Source organism: Limulus polyphemus, unplaced genomic scaffold (assembly GCF_000517525.1).
Source record: "Limulus polyphemus unplaced genomic scaffold, Limulus_polyphemus-2.1.2 Scaffold30, whole genome shotgun sequence".
Lineage (NCBI taxonomy): Eukaryota > Metazoa > Arthropoda > Merostomata > Xiphosura > Limulidae > Limulus > Limulus polyphemus.
In genome coordinates this window covers 402,181-419,146 of record NW_013665640.1, presented here as the reverse complement: position 1 = coordinate 419,146, position 16,966 = coordinate 402,181, and the positions used below count along the sequence as shown (strand labels likewise).

Genomic DNA, 16,966 nt, shown 5'->3' with positions numbered 1-16,966 from the left:
CGAAATTCCAAAACAAACAAACAAACAATACAACAACTGTTATGTGTGAACACCTTTACCTAACTAGCGAAGCATGCTTATTAATTAATTCAACTTGTCATTAGTATCAGGCCCATTGTATTTTTTAACGCTACGTTTTTTATTCAGTCCTCTATGGTTTGTCAAGAAGAGGAAGAAAGTATAATAGTATTTCAACCACAGTATGCCGCCATATCCATTGCTAATGATGTTCGCTCAATACAGAGATCATCGGGCCGGCTGTAACACAAGAAACACATTAGTGGTCGGAACATAGTGTAGTTGAAATTCTATTGTACACTCTGATATCTTTCTCTTTCTATTTAAGTTTCATCTTATCATATATTATGCAAGTAAATATTCTATTGTGTTGTTTCTAGTAAATATTTTTTATCCTTTTGGGTCACATTGATTTCAACTTTTTTTTCAGAAGAACGGGAACATATTGCTCTTCAAACAAATTTTATTTTATCTGTCCGTTTGAATAAGATAAACATGTGAACTCTAATCTACAGAAAAAGTTATATATTTTGTACGATAAAAGTTCTGAAATAAGAAGAGTCACGTCACTTGAATCTTAAAACTGTCATCGCTTTTGTGTTAGATTTTCCCCAATATATATATATTTAGTAATGGTTGTTTTAAAGCTTATTTGATGTTAATCTTCTGCATCGTTGAATTACTTTAATTTCTTCGTAGACAAATTGCCGACTTTATATCGCCACCGTTTCGGAAAACCAGATGCAATTCTTTCTGAATTTCGCTATCCTTCGTCATTGGAAAACATTATACATTCTCAGTATTGTAGTGACAGTATTTTATGGACTTGAATATATACTAAAACATTTTTTGTAGTTACAAGCTAGGTTTCTGCTCGGATTGACTGAACTTGGATTTTTGTGTTTTAGCAATATAAGACATTGAGGATTAATGTAGTCAGAAACTTAAGTGAAGAAATTATTATCTTTACATCTCTGAAAATGGATTTAGTCAGAAACGTCAATGAAAAAGTAATGACCTTTACACCTCTGAAAATGAACGTATTCTGATTCTCAATGAGGAAATAAACCTTTATAAACCTGAAACCACAGTAAAAAAGTAATGTCATTTGCAGTATTGAAAATAAGTCTAGTCAGACCCTCAGTGAAAAAATAACAATTTTTTTTTTTCGATAGAACCTCTTTACTAAATTTCAAACGAACCTCTTGAGACCTTTGGAAGTCATTATCATTTTGTGCCTATGATATTTATTAGGAACATACATTATAACGGATGTTGTATACGCCATCTGGAAACTATTCATACGATAAATCTAACAAGTATTTTAATAAAATTATCTGAAAGGACGTTTTACCCCGACAAAGAAGGATATAGTAAACAGGAGGAAAACAAGACAACGGAAACATGATAAAAAATCTATGTTAATTTTTTTATTACAAATCTATGTATGTGTTGTTTATGATAATCAAATACAGCTACTGTGAGTATGATCATCTAGAAAGCGAATACCACAATGTAGAAAAACATCCTGAAATAATGTTAGATTTCGTTTAAAGTCGTTTATTCATTTAAACCTTTTAAAATTCTAAAACTACCCAACTGGACTACAAATATGCAAAATTTTCTCTACCACATATAAGTAATATTCTGTGGAAGAGAACTAGCCATTGGAACTAGTAACTTGATGTTACACCTTGAGCCATTTATTGGCTGTAAGCATTATTATCGTGTTTTTAGTATAATAATTCTGTGGCAAAAAAAGTTGAGGTTACTTCTCACTCTTATTAATATGTTTATATAAAACAAAATGAAAATATCAGACTTTCCGGCTCGTTTTTCAAGGGTTCAAACAGCTGGTTCATCCATTTCCATCCTCACAAGTGGTGGTGGTTCTTTTTTAACCCTCCCGTTAAGAGGGATCTTGCTTCCTAGGCCCCATATAGTTTCTTTTCTGTGACATCTTGCTTCCTAGGCCCCATATAGTTTCTTTTCTGTGACACACAATTTCCAACTTGCCTTTATCTGCAATCCTTGATTTTTAAATTGCTTTGAAACAAGTTAGTGCGTCATAAAGCAGGTGAAGGAGATTAAAGAATAAAAATCTAGTAGTTGTTTTTTTCCGCTAAAATATATATCGTCATAATAATAAAACATGAAACGTATATCGTCATAATAATAAAACATGAAACGTATATCGTCGTAATAATAAAACATGAAACGCATATCGTCATAATCATAAAACATGAAACGCATATCGTCATAATAATAAAACATGAAACGTATATCGTCATAATAATAAAACATGAAACGCAAACCTGCGTATTTCACAAGTTGTATAGGTATTCTAAATAATAACTGAAGTGTACATTACATCTACGCGCTTGACCTTATCCAGTAAAAGATCACTGAAAAAGAAGAAGAAAAAATATAGAATAATTCCTGAAAATTATCTTTGTATCAACATCGATCAAAATCCCTCGGCTAACCACGTGAATAACTAATATTGGATTATAATTACACTAATTTGTAGTAAATCCGTCAATCAGGACATCAAGAAATCTATGGACATTCTTCCCGAAAGATGAGCCTTAAAAAATAACGAGATATGTTTAACATTTAACTCACTAATACGGTAGTTGTACATAATTATAACATAGATTTACATCATAAGAAATTTCAAATCTCCTCCTTTAATTTGATATTTATGAAGAAAATAGTATTGGATCTATAAAGTATTTTGAGATATATATTAGACTTAGAGGCAAAGATCCTTTTCTAATAGTGGATTATTTTCCCTGGCTCTTTATGTTTTTTTTTACATCCCTTTTATAACTTTTACTTATGTTGTTTTTTTTTGACATCATTATTATAGCTTTTACTTATGTTGTTGTTTTTTTGACATCATTATTATAACTTTTACTTATGTTGTTGTTTTTTTGACATCATTATTATAACTTTTACTTATGTTGTTATTTTTTTGACATCATTATTATAACTTTTACTTATGTTGTTGTTTTTTAAAATCAAAGTGGTTCCGAACAACAAGTTTTAGATCCTCTTTTATAGCTTATTTATAAACTAAATGTAGTAAAAGTTATAGTAATGATGCCGTTTTATCTTCACGGACCACAATGCGATCTATAAACTGTGATACAGAATTATTTCAGTAATTATGCAACCTTTCTCCGGATCACCTGAAAGTAGCCCAAGAACCATTGATCACGGAATGAAAATCGCTGAACTACATTATACAAGTAGTACATGCTTAACCCCTATTAACCCAAATTTATATACCGCTAGTTTTTATGAGTGAAACGTTGTCAACATCTCATGTTGAAGGAATATTAACGCTTTTACCATGGACAATAAATATCACTTAGTAAATAATAATCGATTTGCGAGAAAAAGTTACAGACATCACGTTTTACAATTCCAATTTAAATTTATGCCCAAGTATCCAAAATATGTTTTTCATTCTACCCGTGAATTCGCACATGAAATTGATTTCATTTGAATCGGGTAATTTTGAAATAGCTTTTATGAAACTTTCTGCATATAAATCCCATAATACAAAGCAAGTGATCTGAAAGGTAATGTAAGTAACACAATTTGAATTTTAGAAATTCTTTCATTTAAAAAGTTCTAAGATTTATGAGAGAAGGGTGCCCAGAAACTAATTACCATTATATTTCAACCCACGATTAAGTATGATTCATCTACTGTCAATTCACGTTACTCGTTTGAATAGGACAAAAAAAAACGCAACAAAGCTCGTGGCTGATCACAAAAAAAAATCTCTTCAACCTATGTGGAAAGAAAAAAATTATTGCGTATACAGGACAGACAAAAGAATATTCGAACTTCCTACCTTTTTCTTTTGTGCCTTCGTAGCTCTGACGTCACATGCAAAGCTTTGAAAATTGTAAATCGAAGTGATTCTACCACGAAAATGAATTGTGCTTTTCCAGGCTCAAATTATCTGCTTTCTCAACAAAGACTCCATACACAACTGTTTAACAGAATCCATACGTCACGAATTCTTCCACTACATCTTCCAGCAGGTTTCAAGACTTCAGTGGGCGGAAGCAGAAATATATCATAGATGAGTGAATTGTGAGTATTTGTTATACAGTTCGAAGTGTACGTTCTAGTGAGTTTAATACACATACACTAAAAATATTGAGATCGACATTTCCATTTTGCGCGCTTATAACGCTAAAAATTGGCAATGGATAGATGCAGTGGGCACAACGCAGATAGTACGTTGTGTAACTTTGCACTTAAAAACAAACAAAAATAGTGTTTTTTGAAAGTACATATACAGACACATACAACGTACTGTCGCTATAAATTGTAGCAATAAAACCTTAAAATTCTCACTTCAATGAAATCATTAAGATCTGAATTTTTATGTAGAGGAAATCCCATACAAAATTAAAAACAGTTTTCGTAGCGATTGCTTCACTGTTACTAACACTAAAGGCCCCCCAGTGGCACAGCGTGATATCTGCGGACTTATAACACTAGAAATCGGGTTTCGATACCCGTGATGGGCAGATATGCGAGCACACACTGAAATTAAAACAAGATAATCATGTAAAATCTGATTTTATTTCCTGAAAAATTGTCCTTTTTCCATTGTATATTTGAAAATTTTAGATCAAAGTGACCTTAAGGTGTGTAACTTACATACATTTCTCTGTACAAACACGTAAGATAAAAATCTTATATTATGGTCGCTTGTTGCTCGTAGAAAATTTATTGTATTTGTTTTGTTTGTTTGTTTGTAGTTATGCACAAAACTATACAATGGGCTATCTATTCTCTGCCCACCACGGGTATCGAAACCCGGTTTCTAGCAGTGTAAGTCCGCAGACATACCGCTGTGCCACTGGGGGCCAAATTTATTGTAGATTGTAAGCTTAGCATTGTCAACAAATCCCTGTGTGTGTTTTACGTATTATGCCAAACTGAAAGCCATAGGCTCTGTAGCTTCATAACATCAAAGGCAGTTTTAATCTAAGCTTTTTTTTAATCTTCCATTTTCTCAGCGTGATTTAATTAACAAACAAAAACCTTATTAAGCGATTCGGATCTACGACACTAGCGCGCGAAATCGTGTATAATACAAAATAGAAATATTAACAGAAAAAGAGATTAGTTTTTTTATATCCTTTATCGACTCAATTGCAGTTATGATAGAAAAAGTTATATTAAACGGGCTACTTTTGCTGTAAACATTTCATTAAAATCAATTTAGCAACAATGTACTACAAGTCTCGTATACACAGGACTTTATGAGATTTTTAGATAACCTGGCAAAGCAGAAACTTCATAATTGTGCTATCAAGTGTGTGTGTGTATCGTTAATTACATTCTGTTGTACTTGAAACATACACTTTTATAACATATATATAGTATCCTGTAAAAGGTTAAGTTTTTCATTATGTAAATATATTAAACACAACTTTTTGTCGAAATAAAAACTTCATAAGATCGAGAGGTCTGTATGTATACATTATTAAGGCTTTGTAAAATTTCGACTACTGTAGTATAACAAAAAATGTTTCTTGAGGTCACCGACTATGCCTCCCTTTCAGCTTTGAGGGCGTTATAATGTGGCAGCTAATCCTCATATTCGTTTATAAAAGGTAACCAAGGAGTTGGCGGAGGTTGGTGTTGGCTAGCTACCTTACCTCTTCAAAACTCATCACTTCAAAACTAGAGATGGCAAGAAGATAGCCCTTGAGTAGGTTTTCGTAAAGTTCGACCAACAAATAATTTTGAAAGTGGTCTTATTGACCAATACAATTTAGAATTAACCTTAAATAATAACTGAACATATTGTATTATTTTTATCTTGGATAAAATAATTGATTAATTTATTTTTCATCTTTTTACGAATTTAAAATCATTAAAGTGCACCTCAAACAAAAAATAAACGAAATATTAAAGGCACAATATTAAAACTAAGAAGGAAGAGTTAAAATTAAGTGTATTCACAGCTCGGATTTAATTTATTTTCAATATTAATGGCGCAAAGCAACTGAAATCAGTTTCGGTGTGGCTTTTTCATTTGTTTCGGATATTCTCGTAACTATAAGGAAGGCAGCTAGTCCATAGCATCCATCGCAACTCTTGGGCTACTGTAATCGAGTGGTTGGATTTGACCGTCATATATATTATTCTATAGAATGCAGAGTGCGATTTTTTGTTGCAGTATCGAGACGCTAACCTTGAACCTTCGGATGCACAGCCCAACACGTTACCACTAAGCTACATTTTGATTTATTTGAGTGTGGGCTAAATACCAAAGTACTAGCGTGTAAGTGACTGGGTTTTGATAGCTATGGTGGGTACAGTACAGTACAAACAAATCAATTATTAGAAACTAAACCCAATAACCCGGAAAGTGGACTTTCCTCCATTAAGGGTAAATGATAAATACTGTTAAAGTTTTATACTTCATCATTTAAGAGGACAGACTACTGCCACCATAGCCACTTTTTAATTAATAAAGCTTAAATAATCGTAGAAAAATCGACATTAGCCAATTGTTATATGCAATGTTTTAATTCTTTATTTAATCTATTAGTTTAGATACGTAGCATGTTTGCTACGTATTAGAAAAGCAGGATTAATTGGGATTCTACTTGCTTTGAGTTTTTAGTTCTTCAGAAAATAATAAAATGTATAAATAGGTCGGTGTGCTTATTGGATATGTTTCATTTCCTTTTTGGGTTTGGTGTGAACCTTACGATTTGGATTGTTTACATGGCACGAGTATTAAATTTAGTATTTTTAGGAGTGATAATTTGTCGCGGGTTTACTTTAATAACTGTTTATGAATCATTTGTTGTGTAGTTCAATTGCTGTAAATTGACGTCATCATACTCGAACCTTCTGAATTTTTCTCGTTGCTTTAAGTGAATATTGTTGTATCATAATGTTTGGTAGTTTGTAGAACGTTCTTGGCCTCAGTCGGGCAGTATGTTAGTGAAGTAAATAAGATAGTGAAAGTAAAAGTGAAGTTTGACTGCTTGTGAATTAGCCGTAACAGGTTATTTTTAAAGTGAGTTTCACAGCTTGTATTCTAATAACAGAGATAGAGGAGAATAATTTGTATTGTCAAAGAGTGTTCTAAAGTAATTGAACCCTCCTGTGTGGACGAAAAGGAGACAATCATTTAAATTTTTGGATACAATTATGATAACCAATAGTGTAACCAATTTTTATACATACGTTTGACTTGTTTTGGATATATTGCTTTAAAACAAATGGATTGTGTGTTGTCCGTTTATTGTTGAAATTTATCGCCAACAAGTCACAGACACCTACTGTAAGGAATCCGACCCTATAAAACCTAACAGTGCCATTCTTGAAGTTTCCGGTACAAACTACAGGTAAATACTGTTATCAAGGTGATTTTTTACAGGATTTAATTAATTCGATATAAGAAAAATACATAGCACAGTATGTGCTCTCACCCAGATTAGCTTCAAATCCACTCTTAACACTGTATATTTGGTTTCTCTTAAGCAAATACGCTTTTTTTAGTCTTTTATAATACAAACGCTGTTAAACTCAAATTAATAATTTATTTGATACTTTTAATTTTTTATACTTTTCTCTTCCATTCATGTTGTTTTACTACAGTTAAACAACTAATTTTAATTAAAAACTTATCCAGTGAAAAAACCAGTGGTAATGCAAACTTTGACATCGTTTAGTGTCCGTGAAGATGTTTGGGTAATGTGAATATGTGGAAGGGAGCGTAATGGTTTTCATTGTAATATTATATAAAAATCGCACGATGTGAAAATCTCAACCTTAATTTTCTAAACCATACTTATTCAATATGTATTAACTAATTGAAAGTTATATTATCTCAACACAATAACAACAGTTTGTTTGTTAAAATTGTTCAAATCTCCTCAAGGTCTATCTCTACTAGCCGTCCATAATTTTGAGGTAGACTAAAGGGCTACTCCTACCACACTCAATAATGGAATTTGACCGTAACTCCTATAATGCACCCACGACCCGAAAGAACAAGACGCGTATTTTGTTTGTGGTGGCAATGGGTGCGAACCACAAGTCCTCAGTAGCTGCGTTTGACTGGAAGAGCTATTTGGAATTTTGTGTTATATCTTCTCATTAACAATTCAACATTCTGTTATCATTTATCGTTCATTTTTCTAGTGTATATATTGGTATCAAATTTGTATGCATTTTCTTGTTATTTATCTGGAAGTTTAAGAAAATACCACAAAGAAGTTTCATAGTTTTTTAAGGCAGCTGTGAACTGCAACACTAAACACCCATGCAGAACTTTGTAACAAAACTGGGCACCTACATAGTTGTGAATTAATAATACTATTTAATCTTTTAGGTTTCACTGGGAATTCCTGATATGAATAGATCGAATAAGGGCGTCATAATTTATCTCATGTTAGCCATATTCTCTCTAAACAGAAGCTACAAGCTGCAAGACCCCTATCAGGTGCAATTAGCGATATTTATTTATATATATATAACGTTTTGAAGTCAGTCAGTTCAAGAGGGGGAGTGTAAGGTATCAATTGCTAAAATTGTTTCACTGTAAACTAAAAATATTAAACATGACTATAATATCAAACTTTCAGATATCTTTTCGTAATACCCTGGCATGGCCAAGTGGTTAGGGTTAGTGGTAATAGCCAAGTGGTTAGGATTAGTGGTAATAGCCAAGTGGTTAGGGTTAGTGGTAATAGCCTAAAACATTTAAAAGAAATATCAAAAAGGGAATCTTTATTGCGAATAGTTTGTTTGCTTGTTTTGAATTTTCGTGCAAAGCTACACGAGGGCTATCTGCGCTAGCCGTCCCTAATTTAGCAGTGAAAGATTAGTCATCACCACCCACCAACAACCCTTGGGCTACTCTTTTTCCAACGAATAGTGGGATTGACCGTCACCTATAACACCCGCACGCCTGAAAGGGCGAGCATATTTGGTGGGATGAAGATTCAAACCAGCGACTCGCAGATTGTCCTAACCACTTGGCTATTACCACTAACCCTAACCACTTGGCTATTACCACTAACCCTAACCATTTGGCTATTACCACTAACCCTAACCACTAGGCTATTACCACTAATCCTAACCACTTGGCTATTACCACTAACCCTAACCCCTTGGCTATTACCACTAACCCTAACCATTTGTCTATTACCACTAACCCTAACCACTTGGCTATTACCACTAATCCTAACCACTTGGCTATTACCACTAACCTAACCCTTGGCTATTACCACTAACCCTAACCATTTGGCTATTACCACTAACCCTAACCATTTGGCTATTACCACTAACCCTAACCACTTGGCTATTACCACTAATCCTAACCCCTTGGCTATTACCACTAACCCTAACCATTTTTCAATTTCTCACACTATTCTACAATTGGACGTACTAGTAAACGAAACATAAGATTAATAAGTATTTAGATTGTTATGATGACTTATTTTGTTTGCGTCAACATACTTGTTAATCGTCTCCTAAAGTGCTGTTAAATTTAATGTATATACAATGATGAGTTGTCGTTTCTTAGAATTATTGACGAGGCGGTATGGTTTTAAAAATTCAGCTGACGCAAAGGTCATGCAGTTTAATATTTCATTTTATACTTTAGGCGTGCTTTGGTTAGCTGGAAAATAAAGTTGGCAAGCTTTTATTTTCTGGATTACATTCAAACAAAACCTAGTGTTTTACAGCAACAGATATATCTATATTCATGGCGAGTTTAGTTGTTGCTTGTTGACTTTGACTTTCGAACTCCATCCAGATGCCATAAAAACTTACCACAACTGAATTTATGACTCTCCTTGTGCGTGAAAAAAACACACCAAAAAACGTAATTGTCTACCACATTCTTTACTAAATTGTTGATTTAGGATTTAGCCTCATTTCTTAATTAACTTTCTTTTTACTATAAAAAATTAAGGAACCAAACCACATTTGTTTCTTTTTTTTTTCTGAAAATCTACAAGAATATACATTATGTTGTGAGGAATCCAGAGGTGTATGCCGATCTATAACTTGATAACATCCAAAGAAGTTATGACTGGTTTTTATCAGTAGATTTGTGTTTGGGTGATTTTTTTTACCCTATTTTTTGTGAAACCTGAGGGAAATGCTGAGACAACGAGCCAGCATCTCTGAATATTTGTTCGTGTCGAGATGAAAACGAGATCGGATTCAAAGTTAACTTGCAAATGTAAAGTAGCAAAATGTCCAAAATGTTACAAATGAATTAGGTGTGGATGCGATCAATCAGATCCAGAAATCTAGAAGTCTAAGGATGAGGTACATGGCCGTGTAGGGCATTATCCAAGGATCATTTCGCCTTGTTTTCTTTTATCCGAGAAGTAAATAAGGTGTTTCTATCCAACCAAAGTAGTTCAAAATAGCGGTAAGTCTTCGGACTTACAACACTAAAATCAGGGGGTTCGATTCACCTCGGTGGACAGAGCAGATTGCTCGACGTGTTTTTGCTATAAGAAAACACACACAAAAGTAGACCAAATGTACGCTATTTCGACATTATTTTTGTACTCCTCTTTCCTCTTATTCTTGTAATATTTTTTGCACTTCACTTAGAAAAAATCTTCGTACCTTCTTTCGTTACCTAATTTTGGATCGTTCTTCGCAGCGTCGAGATTCGCGCCAAGAACATGAGTCTTTGCTCTCTTGCCCATTTGAGAGCAAGCCGTCGGATACGGATACATCCGTGAGTTTACCGCTCCTGAACGCAGACATACTTTTCTTTGGGCGCTTAATAGTACCTTCTCCACCAAAGCTTTTCTGACTTCGCTTACGGTTAACTTATTGAAAAAACTGGTGTACCGTCCAGATCCTGCAAGTAGTATTACTAAATGTTCCTAAACTTGTTAGGGTAAATGCTAAAGAAGAAAGCTCCTTCCTAAAACTGGCTGTAATAATAAACAATTAATACATAAAATGAGTAAGCCACGACTGAATTCGTATCAGTGGTGTAATGCAAGAACGATAAGTTGCATTAATAAGACTTCATGCACATTACAGGTGACTCTTCGGCTATTAAGAACAGACAGACAGAACCCACCCAATTGAGATATCGCTGTGAACGTTGTACTGAACTAGGAAAGTCCGTTTTGAAGTCATTTTATATGGTTTCATTTAACAAACAATCTCTGACTCAACGGTAGAAATTATGACTATCTTAGTAGGAGGTGAGGTATCCCTTAAAAGTAATCAAAAGTAATTCTAAACTTTATTAAAATTAACCTTTCATAGCATGATAAGTAGATTCAATAAGCCGCAAAATATTTCTTAAAATCAGTTTATTTACTTGCTTTTTTAATTACTTGTTAATTACTTGTTTACAGTAATGATTTATCTTGATATTATCTTGAGTTTGATAAAAGATTTTGGAATTTTGGAATGAAACGTAATAAAATCCTAAAGTGTTCTTTTTTAACGTAAAACTAAACGATATATAATCTGCTCTCTGTCCATCACGAGATATTGAATCCCGAATTTTAAAGTTTTAAATTCATAAACGTACTGCAAACCCCCTGGAAGACAAAATAAAGTGAGGGAAACTAATTTACTGGCGTTACGACTAGTCAATTTTACAGCAATATATACAAGCATAAGTACTGTCTGAAATGCCCCCCAGTGGCACAGCAGTATGTCTGCGGACTTACAACGCTAGAAACCGGGTTTCGATACCCGTGGTGGGCAGAGCACAGATCGCCCTTGTGTAGCTTTGTGCTTAATTAATTAAAAACAAAAACAAAACTGTCTGAAATAGATAACCGAAATTCTGTGTATAAATACAAATAATAGATAAATAAAAACGCTACCTTTCAATGATCATGTTTTATAAATGTTATCGATACATAGTTAGTCGGAGTAAGACAAAATTTAGAATATTTTGATTTAAAAAAACATAACACATTGAACATTCAATTGGAGCGGATAAGTCACAGTTTATAAATCATCAAAGCTTATACAATCTGCTGATTCTGCCATTTATTGACGAACACTTTTCAACTCTGACAACTGATGTCAAAGAAACAAACTCACATAGGCCTTCGTGTAAAAAGTACTATTTCCAAAAAGAAGTTATTGTGTGGTCGTGTTAGTCGAGGTATACGATACCGACAAAAGGCAGCATAAACTATGTGAAAATCATAGTCTGCGAAATGATGTCATTAGACTATCCCCACAAAAAAAGCATGAAATGTGTAAGAATTACAGTCTGTGAAATGGTATAATGAGACTATCCAAACAAGGAAAACATGAACTGTATAAACATTGTAGTCTGTGAAATGGTATAATGAGACTATCCAAACAAGAAAAACATGAACTGTATAAACATTATAGTCTGTGAAATGGTATCATTAGATTATCCAAACAAAAAAAGCATGAACTATGTAAAAATTATAATCTGTAGAATGGTGTCATTAGATTATTTAAACAAAGAATGCATGAACTATATAAAAATTATAGTCTGTAGAATGGTATCATTAAAATTTCCCGACAAAGAATACACGAACTGTGTAAAAAATTATAGTCTGTAGAATGGTGTCTGTAGAACATTCTAAGACTCGATCCCTGCTATTCGAGATTTTTGGAATTGATTTTCTGCAAGTGATTCAGACCTAAAGTCTTCTGTTACAGACACTTTATACCTTTATATCTGTTTTAACTTGTACTCTAATGTTTGTGTAACAAAAACAAATTCACATATAAATAGTCAAAAAGGCTTTGAGGCATATTTTATATATGAAAAAAAATTAAACCAGGATGCCTAGGAGCTTTACACTGTACTGATAGTAGAAACAAATGCTTAGCGTTGAAACTGTGAATGTTTGCGTAATATATCTTGTGGTTGTTTAGATTTTCCATCGTTTAATAATGTTGGTTGAAATATTACTTTACTTCTTCTGTAATCTCGCAGTTGTTATTGCCTTGGAAACGAAGCAATACTTCTTAAGCGACATGATTCGTGTTTGTCTTGAAAGGAAACCGTGTTACTTTTTATCTTTCCATTCCTGGTTTGAGTCTTATAATTGGACCAATATCATACGGCGTAAAAGAAACCCACAACTTTGCGTGGCCATTAATCTTACAGCCTATGTTATCGTTCGTTTTTCCCATTCTTTTGAGGCTTCAAATTGCTACCCATTATTTTTTTGGATTCCCAGTAGAAATATACATTATGTGTATCATCTTCTCTAATAGTATACACATCTGTACATGTAATTACTAAATGCATAGGAGAAGCGTGAATTTATTTTACTTTATATTTCCTGAGAATGATAAAAGTACTGCTAAAGACATGCTATCTATTGACATAAAGCCCCTTAAACATTCCGGTATATAGAAAATATCTGTGTTCTAAGAAGAAAAGTTTGATCTACAAACCTAACGGTTCGAGAAATGGAAAATACTTCATAAAACTCTTGTGTGTTATTAGGAGAGTTCCTGTCTCGCTCGTTGACTGGCTGTTGGAGAACATGTTTTTTGTAGTTTTGTTTTAGATTCCTCTGATTGAAATTTTATACCAAATAAATATATTTCTCTCTCTATATATATAAAGATTATTAAGGAAATCTTAACAGTTTTAGTCCATGTATAATACTGGCTTCTTACTGAATATTGTGTTTAAGTTTTATAAAACAAAGAGCTTGGTTTTATTTAGTGATTAGCGTGGCCTGGTGATTAGAGCGCTCGACGCGCAATCTGAGGGTCGCGGGTTCGAATCCTAGTCACCGAACATGTTCGTCCTTTCAGCTATGGGGGCGTTAAAATGTGACGGTTAATTTCACTATTCGTTGGCAAAAGAGTAGCCCAAGAGTTGGCGGTAGGTAGTGTTGACTAGCTGCCTTCCTTCTTGAAATGGCTAGCGCAGATAGCCTTCGTGTAGGTTTGCGCAAAATTCAAAACCAACTAAAACACCTAATAAACTGAGAAGTTTTCTGCACGTGGGAGTTCTAGTGATGTGCTGATAACTTTTAGAGTTTTTTTTATCAAACATTATGGCAGCAGTTCTTTCGTTAACATCGTTTTCATGGAGCTCAATGAAGTTACGCTGTTTTGTTACGTCAGTTTATGAAAAATGTCACAAAATGACGTATTTTAAGGATTTTGTTTGTTTGTTTGTTGTTGTTTTTTTACTATTAAGCACAAAGCTACACAAGAAGCTATGTGTGCTGTGACCCAACTCGGGTATCTAAATCTGGTTTTTAGCGTTATAAGCCTTCAGATTTACGCTGAGCCACTAGGAGGCTTATTTTATGAAAGGGTGATAACTATTACAAGAAGCTCACAGCACTCTCTATTTTTAACACTTGAGATGTTTAACTCCTAACTGGAATAAACATTAAACATTAAACATTACTCAATCATGCTCGTGACCGTACTTGTAGCGACATTTGTATCTTTCAACTGAAAAAATTGCTGTAATAATATCCAATTATTTATCTTTAATATTTATTATATTAATATTATGTCTCCCAAGAGGAATAAAATTTACACGAATAAACAAGATTATGGTACACACCTAAATTACAACATATTTAACGACGTTTCGGGTTGAAACTTTTCGTCACGCTTGACTACCTGATAGTAATGATGAGCTAAAAAAAACAACTGTTAAGTATAAAGAATAATGAACAATTCGGAATTTAGACGTGCAGCAGGTTCCTGTATCGAAAATTTGCTTTACATAATTAAGTCTTGTAAAGTATTGAGACTTTATGTTTACCCTAAATATATATATTAGAGCTCTGCAAAAAAAAAAAGAGTTTTAAGAGTTTAAAAATGGAGATATAGACTAATTTTTAAACCCTAGTTTATAAATTATAAATATTTATTATCAAAACTTAAAATGCTGTCGCATTCATGATAAAAACACGTAGGTTCAAGAAGTCTCGACAGAAATGAATAAAAAACTTATAACCCGAGAGCTTTCGAAAGGTGGACCTTTCTTCTTCAGGGGCAAACTGGACTATCGCAGTTTGCTTGATTTTTTTATTTATTTCTTAGTTTACTTTGAATTTTCACAAGCATCTTCTGAAATCAGTATTCATCAACATCAATGCAAATTCACTACCCTTGCCTTCCCTCTATTCTTACACTGCTAAATTAGGGACGGCTAGCGCAGATAGCCCTCGTGTAGCTTTGCGCGAAATTCAAAACAGACAAACGAACAGTATATATATTACTTTAAAGTAATGTTTCTCGAGCAGTAATCTGTGAAACGTTATCGGCCTGTGAGAGTTGATTTTAGTACTCCGCGACAATATGGGGAGGCAGCGAATATATATGTATTGGCCGTCATGGCCAGGTGGTTAGGGCGTTTGACTCGCAATCTGAGGGTCGCGGGTTTGAATCCCCGTCACACTAAACATGCTCGCCCTTTCAGCCGTGGGGGCGTTATAATGTGATGGTCAATCCCACTATTCGTTGGTAAAAGAGTAGCCCAAAAGTTGGCGGTGGGTGGTGATGACTAGCCTGTAATGGAACAACTAATATTTTTTTCAGTTGGCGATGGTGTAGTGACTAGCGTGCCGGATTATTGATCTAGTGTTTCATGACTCACGTCCCGTTGCGGCAAAATTGCATTCTGCACGTTGGGACTGAGTGCGTTATAAGAGTAATAGGAAATATCATTTTTCGATTAGAGTAACCGAAAAGTTGGCGACGAATAATATTGACTAGCTGCCTTCCCTCTACTCTATCAGTTGAAAATTAGCAATGACTAGCACAGGTATCCCTTGTGTAGGTTTTCGTAGACATTCGAAACAAATTTACTATTTCTATAGCATACAGTATCCAAGCTCGCGCTTTATTACGATATTTTAAATTTTAAACGGTGTCATATAATATAGATAACAAGCATCAACTAGAACTAAATTGGATTCTATTTTGAACATAACATGGATAACCAAGCTAGACTGTAAGTATATAAAAAAAAAGTTATCTATACGATGTTAGATATTTCTCATAAATATTAATGTGCGCCGGTTCATTGTTATCGGTAAGTAAATGAAATACTAATTAGGAAACACATATTTCTTTTTCATTGAATACATTGTAATATCGTGTAGAAACCTTCTACTGACTAAGGTAATTCCATTAATCAACATTTAAGTATTGTTTATGTACTCGAGTAATTACACAATGACTGAAAAAAAAACAACAACAAAAAACTTAAAAACAAAAAGCATTAGCACATCAGCCAACTCTGTAGAAAATTAGCATTTTGGGTTGTCCTGTACACTGAGTTAATTATAATTAACGATATTCGAAAAATAATTAAAAGTATGTAAACTTGGAAGATTTATAATACAAGTTTTTACTTTCCTGTATTTTCTCTTTAACTTGTATTTAAGTAGATTCACTCTGGATAAGAAGATAAGCCTGGCAGCTGTGAGCTAAACTTGGCTGAGATTAAATAAGAAGGTATGGTTGACATACTTGACTTTTTTTTGTTGTTGAATGTTTGGTTAAAAGAACTAATTCACAGTTTTTTATGTTTTCATAATTTTGTACTCTCTTATATTGATATTGCCGTGTTATTTCCTATTATTTACGGTCCATTACGTACCCAGTTCTTTCGTAGCTATCACGAAATTTTGCTCTCCATTTGAACAGGGTTTACGTACCATTCGATTAACACAACACTGGTAAACTTAATTCGTGTGGTAACCCTTCATCGCAAACCTGAGTGTCTTTTACTTACACCATTAACTTTTAGTTTCGCCGTTCAGCTCGTTGATATACAACGGTCAGGTGTTACTTAATAACGTTTTCTAGACCGGTGTTAGTATAACATACTGTGAGGGATTTATTATTATACATTTATTTTAATATCGATGTTTGTTTAAATTAAATTTATATTTAGAAATGTACATAG

General features: G+C 33.5%; 1 protein-coding gene across 4 annotated transcripts in view; it reads left to right on the top strand.

The window, feature by feature from the left end:
* The window catches only part of LOC111085884, a 76,910-nt gene that overhangs the window by 8,502 nt on the left and 51,442 nt on the right, over positions 1-16,966 (top strand). Inside the window, exons 2-3 of one of the 4 annotated variants that reach the window (XM_022386549.1) lie at positions 3,987-4,131; positions 16,446-16,512. The exons of 1 other annotated variant lie outside the window; for it this stretch is intronic. The gene's annotated coding sequence lies outside the window, so the exon portion shown is untranslated. The remainder of the gene's footprint in view (positions 1-3,986; positions 4,132-16,445; positions 16,513-16,966) is intronic. 2 more of the 4 variants (XM_022386543.1, XM_022386564.1) reach the window with 2 other exon arrangements.